This window comes from Capricornis sumatraensis, chromosome 8 (genome assembly GCF_032405125.1).
Source record: "Capricornis sumatraensis isolate serow.1 chromosome 8, serow.2, whole genome shotgun sequence".
NCBI lineage: Eukaryota > Metazoa > Chordata > Mammalia > Artiodactyla > Bovidae > Capricornis > Capricornis sumatraensis.
In genome coordinates this window covers 23,272,491-23,280,809 of record NC_091076.1, presented here as the reverse complement: position 1 = coordinate 23,280,809, position 8,319 = coordinate 23,272,491, and the positions used below count along the sequence as shown (strand labels likewise).

General features: G+C 40.3%; 1 pseudogene; it reads left to right on the top strand.

Moving 5' to 3' along the window:
* The first annotated feature begins 6,907 nt into the window (after window positions 1-6,907).
* LOC138083274 (olfactory receptor 8G1-like) lies at window positions 6,908-7,869 on the top strand (annotated as a pseudogene).
* Window positions 7,870-8,319: the final 450 nt, after the last annotated feature.

The window sequence follows — 8,319 nt, the reverse complement described above, 5'->3', positions numbered from 1 at the left end:
CTGATAGCATTATGAGGAAGCTACAATAAGGAGTCATGACTCTTGATTATTCATAGTAACTCTACAAACAATGCTAATCAAGATGTGAATTTGAACACCGAGTGAAAGACAGCATAGGAATTTCTATCCTGAACAGTCCCTACCATCAGCATCAAGATTTCCCTAGAGAGTACTTGCTCCAAAGCAGACATACAACCCAGTCTAAAGTTTCCAAGTAAAGGGTGAGTATGTGAACTTCGTCTGTTTCAGAATTTTTTATCTCAGAAAAATCAAGATTGCCAGGAAAAATATCAATAACCTCAGATATGCAGATGACACCACCTTTATGGCAGAAAGTGTAGAGGGTGGAGGATTCGTGTTGATGTATGGCAAAACCAATACAATATTGTAAAGTAATTAGCCTCCAATTAAAATAAATAAATTTATATTAAAAAAAAAAGAAAGTGAAGAGGAACTAAAAAGCCTCTTGATGAAAGTGAAAGAGGAGAGTAGAAAAGCTGGCTTAAAGCCCAACATTCAGAAAACTAAGATCACGGTATCTGGTCCCATCACTTCATGGCAAATAGATGGGGAAACAGTGGAAACAGTGTCAGACTTTATTTTGGTGGGCTCCAAAATCACTGGAGGATTTGGAGCAGGAGGAGAACGGGACGACAGAGGATGAGATGACTGGATGGCATCACCAACTCGATGGACATGAGTCTGAGTGAACTCCGGGAGTTGGTGATGGACAGGGAGGCCTGGCATGCTGTGATTCATGGGGTCGCAAAGAGTCGGAAATGACTGAGCGACTGAACTTAACTGACTGAACCACTTCACACACAATTACAGCGACTTCCTAAAAATGATTGCTATCTAAAAATGGTTACTCACTTCTCAGTGTAAAATCTCTGAATGCAGAAAACTATCTTTTTCACAATTCAGCCCGTATTATATTCAGATGCATTTAATGGTTAGACAGCCTTGCTATTGAAACACGTATTTTACAGGCTGCAGCTCTGTCCTTTGAGGTGACATACAATAAATCTAATTCCAATTCATGTTATTAGTTGTGTAGGTACTTGGAGTAAAGTATTTTGAATCAAATATTGTTGTCTTGGATAATTATAATTTGAAATTCACCATCATAAATTATAGCCCCCAGAACTAAGTACGATTCACCAGATGTATTTTCTTGTGTGACTATCACTCCCTTAATTTTGGATGTTATGTTCTTTTTAATGAAATCATTGGCAGTTTGATGTGATTTCTCTTGATCCAGATGTTTTGAACACAGATTCGTTAGGCCACTTCTTCCCAGTTTTGAATGTTTTTTGCAGACCTAACTTATTCCTCTTTATATTCTTCCAGATTTAGGTTACTTTTGGAAGCTTTCATTGACCCCTACTCTGGGTTAGCAGCATAGTCACCATGTTCTGGAGGATCTGTTCAATAATTTATCACATTGTCTAGTCTGCCCCCTCCACTCTCTCTAGACTGTAAAACTATGAAGAGTAGGGATTCTATCTTATTCATCTCTGTATCCTAAGTGTCCACAGAAAACTGTGCTTACAGACTGTTAAATTCTTTATAATATGAAAGGCTATCAGATCCACAGGCTAATAGTATCTTCTAGAATCATTATCATCATAAAAGTGTCTGTTAGTCTTCTCTATGCTAATATCATCTACAATTTCATAATGATTTCTTTTATGGTATCATCAGAGTTATTAGCATAATATTTTTCAGTACAAGTCTAAGTTTACAGTACCATGGAATAATTCTCAAAATAATATCTCAAAGTACAAGTTCCACCTTTATAAAAAAGTAAATTTGTATTTAAAAAGGGAAACAGTTTTACCTGCTGTTATCACTAAACTCTACAAAAGTAGCTTTCTAAAAAAAATCACAACTTTGCAGTGTCCTCCTAGCTAAAGACTAAGAGAACCTTACTCTGAAATGATGATCTTCATAAACATAACTGAAATTTCTGTCTATGGATGAAAAGTGTCAATAACAAGAGGGTGGCAGAAAATAAATGTTGGTATTATGATTATAAATTTTACCAGCTCCTATGCTCTTTGCATCTAGGCTATGTTTTATGCATGTTTTGATTTTGAGATAGTATTTCCAGAAGATATCAGTATTAGTTCAAGTCCTTATACTACTTTTGTTTCTTATGACTATGTCAATTTCTTTTTTTATCTGTACTCTTAGGAAATCATTCAGTTCAGTTCAATTCAGTTCATTCGCTCAGTCGTGTCAGATTCTTTGTGATCCCATGAATTGCAGCACACCAGGCCTCCCTGTCCATCACCAACTCCCGGAGTTCATTCAGATTCACGTCCATCGAGTCTGTGATGACATCCAGCCATCACATCCTGGGTCGTCCCCTTCTCCTCCTGTACCCAACCCCTCCCAGCATCAGAGTCTTTTCCAATGAGTCAACTCTTCGTATGAGGTGGCCAAAGTACTGGAGTTTCAGCTTCAGCATCATTCCCTCCAGAGAAATCCCAGGGCTGATCTCCTTCAGAATGGACTGGTTGGATCTCCTTACAGTCCAAGGGACTCTCAAGAGTCTTCTCCAGCACCACAGTTCAAAAGCATTGATTCTTCACAGTCCAACTCTTACATTCATACATAAGCACTGGAAAACCATAGCCTTGACTAAACGGACCTTTGTTGGCAAAGTGATGTCTCTGCTTTTGAATATACTATCTAGGTTGGTCATAACTTTTCTTCCAAGGAGTAAGCGTCTTTTAATTTCATGGCTGCAGTCACCATCTGCAGTGATTTTGGAGCCCCCAAAAATAAAGTCTGACACTGTTTCCACTGTTTCCCCATCTATTTCCCATGAAGTGATGGGACCAGATGCCATGATCTTCGTTTTCTGAATGTTGAGCTTTAAGCCAACTTTTTTCACTCTCCACTTTCACTTTCATCAAAAGACTTTTTAGTTCCTCTTCATTTTCTGCCATAAAGGTGGTGTCATCTGCATATCTGAGATTGTTGATATTTTTCTAAGCAATCTTGATTCCAGCTTGTGTTTCTTCCAGCCCAGCGTTTCTCATGATGTACTCTGCATATAAGTTCAATAAGCAGGGTGACAATATACAGCCTTGATGTACTCCTTTTCCTATTTGGAACCAGTCTGTTGTTCCATGTCCACTTCTAACTGTTGCTTCCTGACCTGCATATAGGTTTCTCAAGAGACAGATCAGGTGATCTGGTATTCCCATCTCTTTCGGAATTTTCTAGTTTATTGTGATCCGCACAATCAAAGGCTTTGGCATAGTCAGTAAAGCAGAAATAGATGTTTTTCTGGATCGTGAAAATCTGTTTTGTACAGTTCTTCTGTGTATTCTTGCCACCTCTTCTTAATGTCTTCTGCTTCTGTTAGGCCCATACCATTTCTGTCCTTTATCGAGCCCATCTTTGCATGAAATGTTCCCTTGGTATCTCTAATTTTCTTGAAGAAATCTCTAGTCTTTCCCATTCTTTTGTTTCCCTCTATTTCTTTGCATTGATCGCTGAAGAAGTCTTTCTCATCTCTTCTTGCTATTCTTTGGAAATTTCCATTCAGATGCTTATATCTTTCCTTTTCTCCTTTGCTTTTTCTCTCTTCTTTTCACAGCTATTTGTAAGGCCTCCCCAGACAGCCATTTTGCTTGTTTGCTTGTTTGCATTTCTTTTCCATGGGGATGGTCTTGATCCCTGTCTCCTGTACAATGTCACGAACCTCATTCCATAGTTCATCAGGCACTCTGTCTATCAGATCTAGACCCTTAAATCTATTTCTCACTTCCACTGTATAATCATAAGGGATTTGATTTAGGTCTAGAGCCAGACATGTTGGAATGTGAAGTCAAGTGGGCCTTAGAAAGCATCACTACAAACAAACTTAGTGGAGGTGATGGAATTCCAGTAGAGCTGTTTGAAATCCTGAAAGATGATGCTGTGAAAGTGCTGCACTCAATATGCCAGCAAGTTTGGAAAACTCAGCAGTGGCCACAGGACTGGAAAAGGTCACTTTTCATTCCAATGCCAAAGAAAGGCAATGCCAAACAATGCTCAAACTACCGCACAATTGCACGCATCTCACATGCTAGTAAAGTAATGCTGAAAATTCTCCAAGCCAGACTTCAGCAATACGTGAACCGTGAACTCCCTGATGTTCAAGCTGGTATTAGAAAAGGCAGAGCAACCAGAGATCAAATTGCCAACATCCGCTGGATCGTGGAAAAAGCAAGAGAGTTTCAGAAAAACATATATTTCTGCTTTATTGACTATACCAAAGCCTTTGACTGTGCGTATCACAATAAGCTGTGGAAAATTCTGAAAGAGATGGGAATACCAGACCACCTAACCTGCCTCTTGAGAAATCTGTATGCAGGTCAGGAAGCAACAGTTAGAACTGGACATGGAACAACAGACTGGTTCCAAATAGGAAAAGGAGTACATCAAGGGTGTATATTGTCACCCTGCTTATTGAACTTATATGCAGAGTACATCATGAGAAACGCTGGGCTGGAAAAAACACAAGCTGGAATCAAGATTGCTGGGAGAAATATCAACAATCTCAGATATGCAGATGACACCACCCTTATGGCAGAAAGTGAAGAGGAGCTAAAAAGCCTCTTGATGAAAGTGAAAGTGGAGAGTGAAAAAGTTGGCTTACAGCTCAACATTCAGAAAACGAAGATCATGGCATCTGGTCCCATCACTTCATGGGAAATAGATGGGGAAACAGTGGAAACAGTGTCAGACTGTATTTTTGGGGGCTCCAAAATCACTGCAGATGGTGACTGCAGCCGTGAAATTAAAAGACCCTTACTCTTTGGAAGAAAAGTTATGACCAACCAAGATAGCATATTCAAAAGCAGAGACATTACTTTGCCGACTAAGGTCCGTCTAGTCAAGGCTATGGTTTTTCCTGTGGTCATGTATGGATGTGAGAGTTGGACTGTGAAGAAGGCTGAGCGCCGAAGAATTGATGCTTTTGAACTGTGGTGTTGGAGAAGACTCTTGAGAGTCCCTTGGACTGCAAGGAGATCCAACCAGTCCATTCTGAAGGAGATCAGCCCTGGGATTTCTTTGGAAGGAATGATGCTAAAGCTGAAGATCCAGTCCTTTGACCACCTCATCCGAAGAGCTAACTCATTGGAAAAGACTCTGATGCTGGGAGGGATTGGAGGCAGGAGGAGAAGGGGACGACCCAGGATGAGATGGCTGGATGGCATCACGGACTCGATGGACGTGAGTCTCAGTGAATTCAGGGAGATGGTGATGGACAGGGAGGCCTGTCGTGCTGCGATTCATGGGGTCGCAAGAAGTTGGACGTGACTGAGCGACTGAACTGTACTGAACTGAGATGTTTTTCTGGAACTCTTGCTTTTTCGATGATCCACCGGATGTTGGCAATATGATCTCTCATTATCCACGTTTATATTGAAAAACTAGTCATGGCTAAAAAATCACTTAAGTCTCTGAATTTATTAATGGCACCTTCATCTATATAATGGTAATAGTACACTCATAAGATTGCTGGGAAAAATTAAAAAATTTTTAAAAAAGATTGCTGGGACACCATTTTTAAAAGGCCTTGCACAACACATAGTATGCACTGAATAAATAGTAATCAGTTTTGACACACTGATAACCTCTGTTGATACCTTTTGGGTCTCTTTCTTTTGAAGTCATCACACTGTGCTGTGCATGGAATCATCAGCCTTCTTCCCCCATATCTCAGAGATAGAATGATGCAAATATTCTTTCTGCTTTGTTCTCTTGTGCCTATGGGGGAGTGTTTTGGTTTGAAGGCGAATTTGAAGGTGAGTACAAAGACACCAAGACCGCAACAATACTGTTGTTATAGCCTAAGGATCATGCAAGATTGACATTCTGCAGCCCTGGTTTCCCAGAACCTAAGCCCAGGACAATAACAGGTCATACAAAGTACATTGCATATGGTAATATTTCATAAGAGATTTTAGGATGAATGAATTTAGGCTTTAATATTTCACACTTCTGAATTCTCCTCATTATTTTTGAAAAGGTGACTATAGTGACAGTATTCACTGCAAAGGATCAGTTATTTATACACTACTGGAGAATGCAATGGCAACCCACTCCAGTACTCTTGCCTGGAAAATCCCATGGATGACGGATCCTGGTAGGCTGCAGTCTATGGGGTCGCTAAGAGTGGACAAGACTGAGCGACTTCACTTTCATTTTTCACTTTCATACATTGGAGAAGTAAATGGCAACCCACTCCAGTGTTCTTGCCTAGAGAATCCCAGGGACCGGGAAGCCTGGTGGCCTGCCATCTGTGGGGTTCCACAGAGTTGGACACAACTGTAGTGACTTAGCTTAGTCAGTACTTTATATTAATTTTTCCACTTACTTTAATTACTGTGAATGGTTGCTCTGATATGACAAAGAGATAGAAGGGCAGATATGACTAGCTAAAAGAGGAGATGGAAAGTGAGACAGAAAGGCTTTTTTTTGTATGCTTGACCATGTACTGCTTACATGCCTAACTGTGAGAAAATATCCAACCACTATATTAGTTATCCAGCATGTAAAGTAGGCATACTAGTATTTGCTCTGTAGAAGAGTTGAGAGGAATGAAAACCAATCATGGAAAGTTCTTATAATAAAGTTAACAGGATATTTCTTTTGCTGTCTAGGCACTGGACAATACTGAGACCCATTGGGAGAATTCTTTGGTTTGATAACATTGAACAAACAAAGGAACATTCTATCTTATATTTATTAATAGTTACATCTTCTATGTTACTGAGATGCACTTTGACCACTAACGTAGATCAGGAACAGACAGAGAACTGGAGCTATCTGCTTGAAAAGTCTGGTTTTTATATTACACATCATTGTGTTATAAGACTATAAATATCCACTTCAATTCTTCATTTCTTCCATAAATTCCCAGAGGAAAATGGCAGCAGGAAATCACTCCTCAGTGACTGAGTTTATCCTTGCTGGGCTAACCGAGCATCCAGGACTCCAGCTGCCCCTTTTCCTCCTCCTCCTAGGAATCTATGCGGTCACGGTGGTGGGGAACCTGGGCATGATCACACTGACTGGGCTCAGTTCTCACCTGCACACCCCCATGTACTATTTCCTCTGTAGCTTGTCCTTCATTGACCTCGGTCAGTCCACTGTCATTACCCCCAAAATGCTGGTGCGCTTTGTGACAGAGAAGAATACTATCTCCTACCCAGCATGTATGACTCAACTCTTCTTCTTCCTTGTTTTTGTTATATCAGAATGTCATATGTTGGCTGTAATGGCATATGATCGCTATGTTGCCATCTGTAACCCCTTGCTTTACAATGTCACCATGTCTTATCAGCTCTGTTCTTGCATGGTAGTTGGGGTTTATATCATGGGCTTGACTGGTGCCGCAGCTCACACAGGCTGCATGCTAAGAGTGCTTTTCTGCAAGGCTGATGTGATCAACCATTACCTCCGTGATCTTTTTCCTCTACTGGAGCTCTCCTGCTCCAGTACTTACATAAATGAGGCGGTAGTTTTGTGTTTCAGTGCATTTAATATCCTCACCCCCATCCTGACCATCCTCAGCTCCTACATCTTCATCATCTCCAGCATCCTCCACATTCGTTCCACGAGGGCAGGTCCAAAGCCTTCAGCACATGCAGCTCCCACATCTCAGCTGTCACTATTTTCTATGGATCTGCAGCATTCATGCACCTGCAGCCATCATCAGTCAGCTCCATGGAACAAGGGAAAGTGTCTTCTGTGTTTTATACCATTATTTTGCCCATGCTGAATCCTCTAATCTATAGCCTGAAGAATAACGATGTCTAAATTGCCTTTAATAAAATCCTTGAAAAAATAAGTTTCCTATGAAAAAGAGTATTTTGCCTTGGAAGAAATTTACAATTTCCTGAGAAAGTTTGGTAAGGAATAGTCCAGACACAGGAATGTATGTCCACAATTAATGAGATCATTGCTACTATTAAGAGTTGATTATTTGGGGGGAAGTGGCAGGGAGAGGACTGGACTCATAGTGTTATCATATGGAGAACAGCACCGTTTGAGGATGTGTCAGCGTCCACATGTCCATAAAATTCTGTATTACCTCTAAACATTAAAACAATAGCCAAACGCCTTCATGTGGATTATTATATGCATGGAATATGGAACTTTTTTAGTCAAGACTTATTCATCTTTTTAAAATTATTTTTTTAAGTTTAAATTTTTATTTTTTGGATGCGGTGTGTGACTTGCAGGATCTTAGTTCCCCCAACCAAGGTTCACTGCAGTGAAAGTGCTCAGTCCTAATCACTGGACTACCAG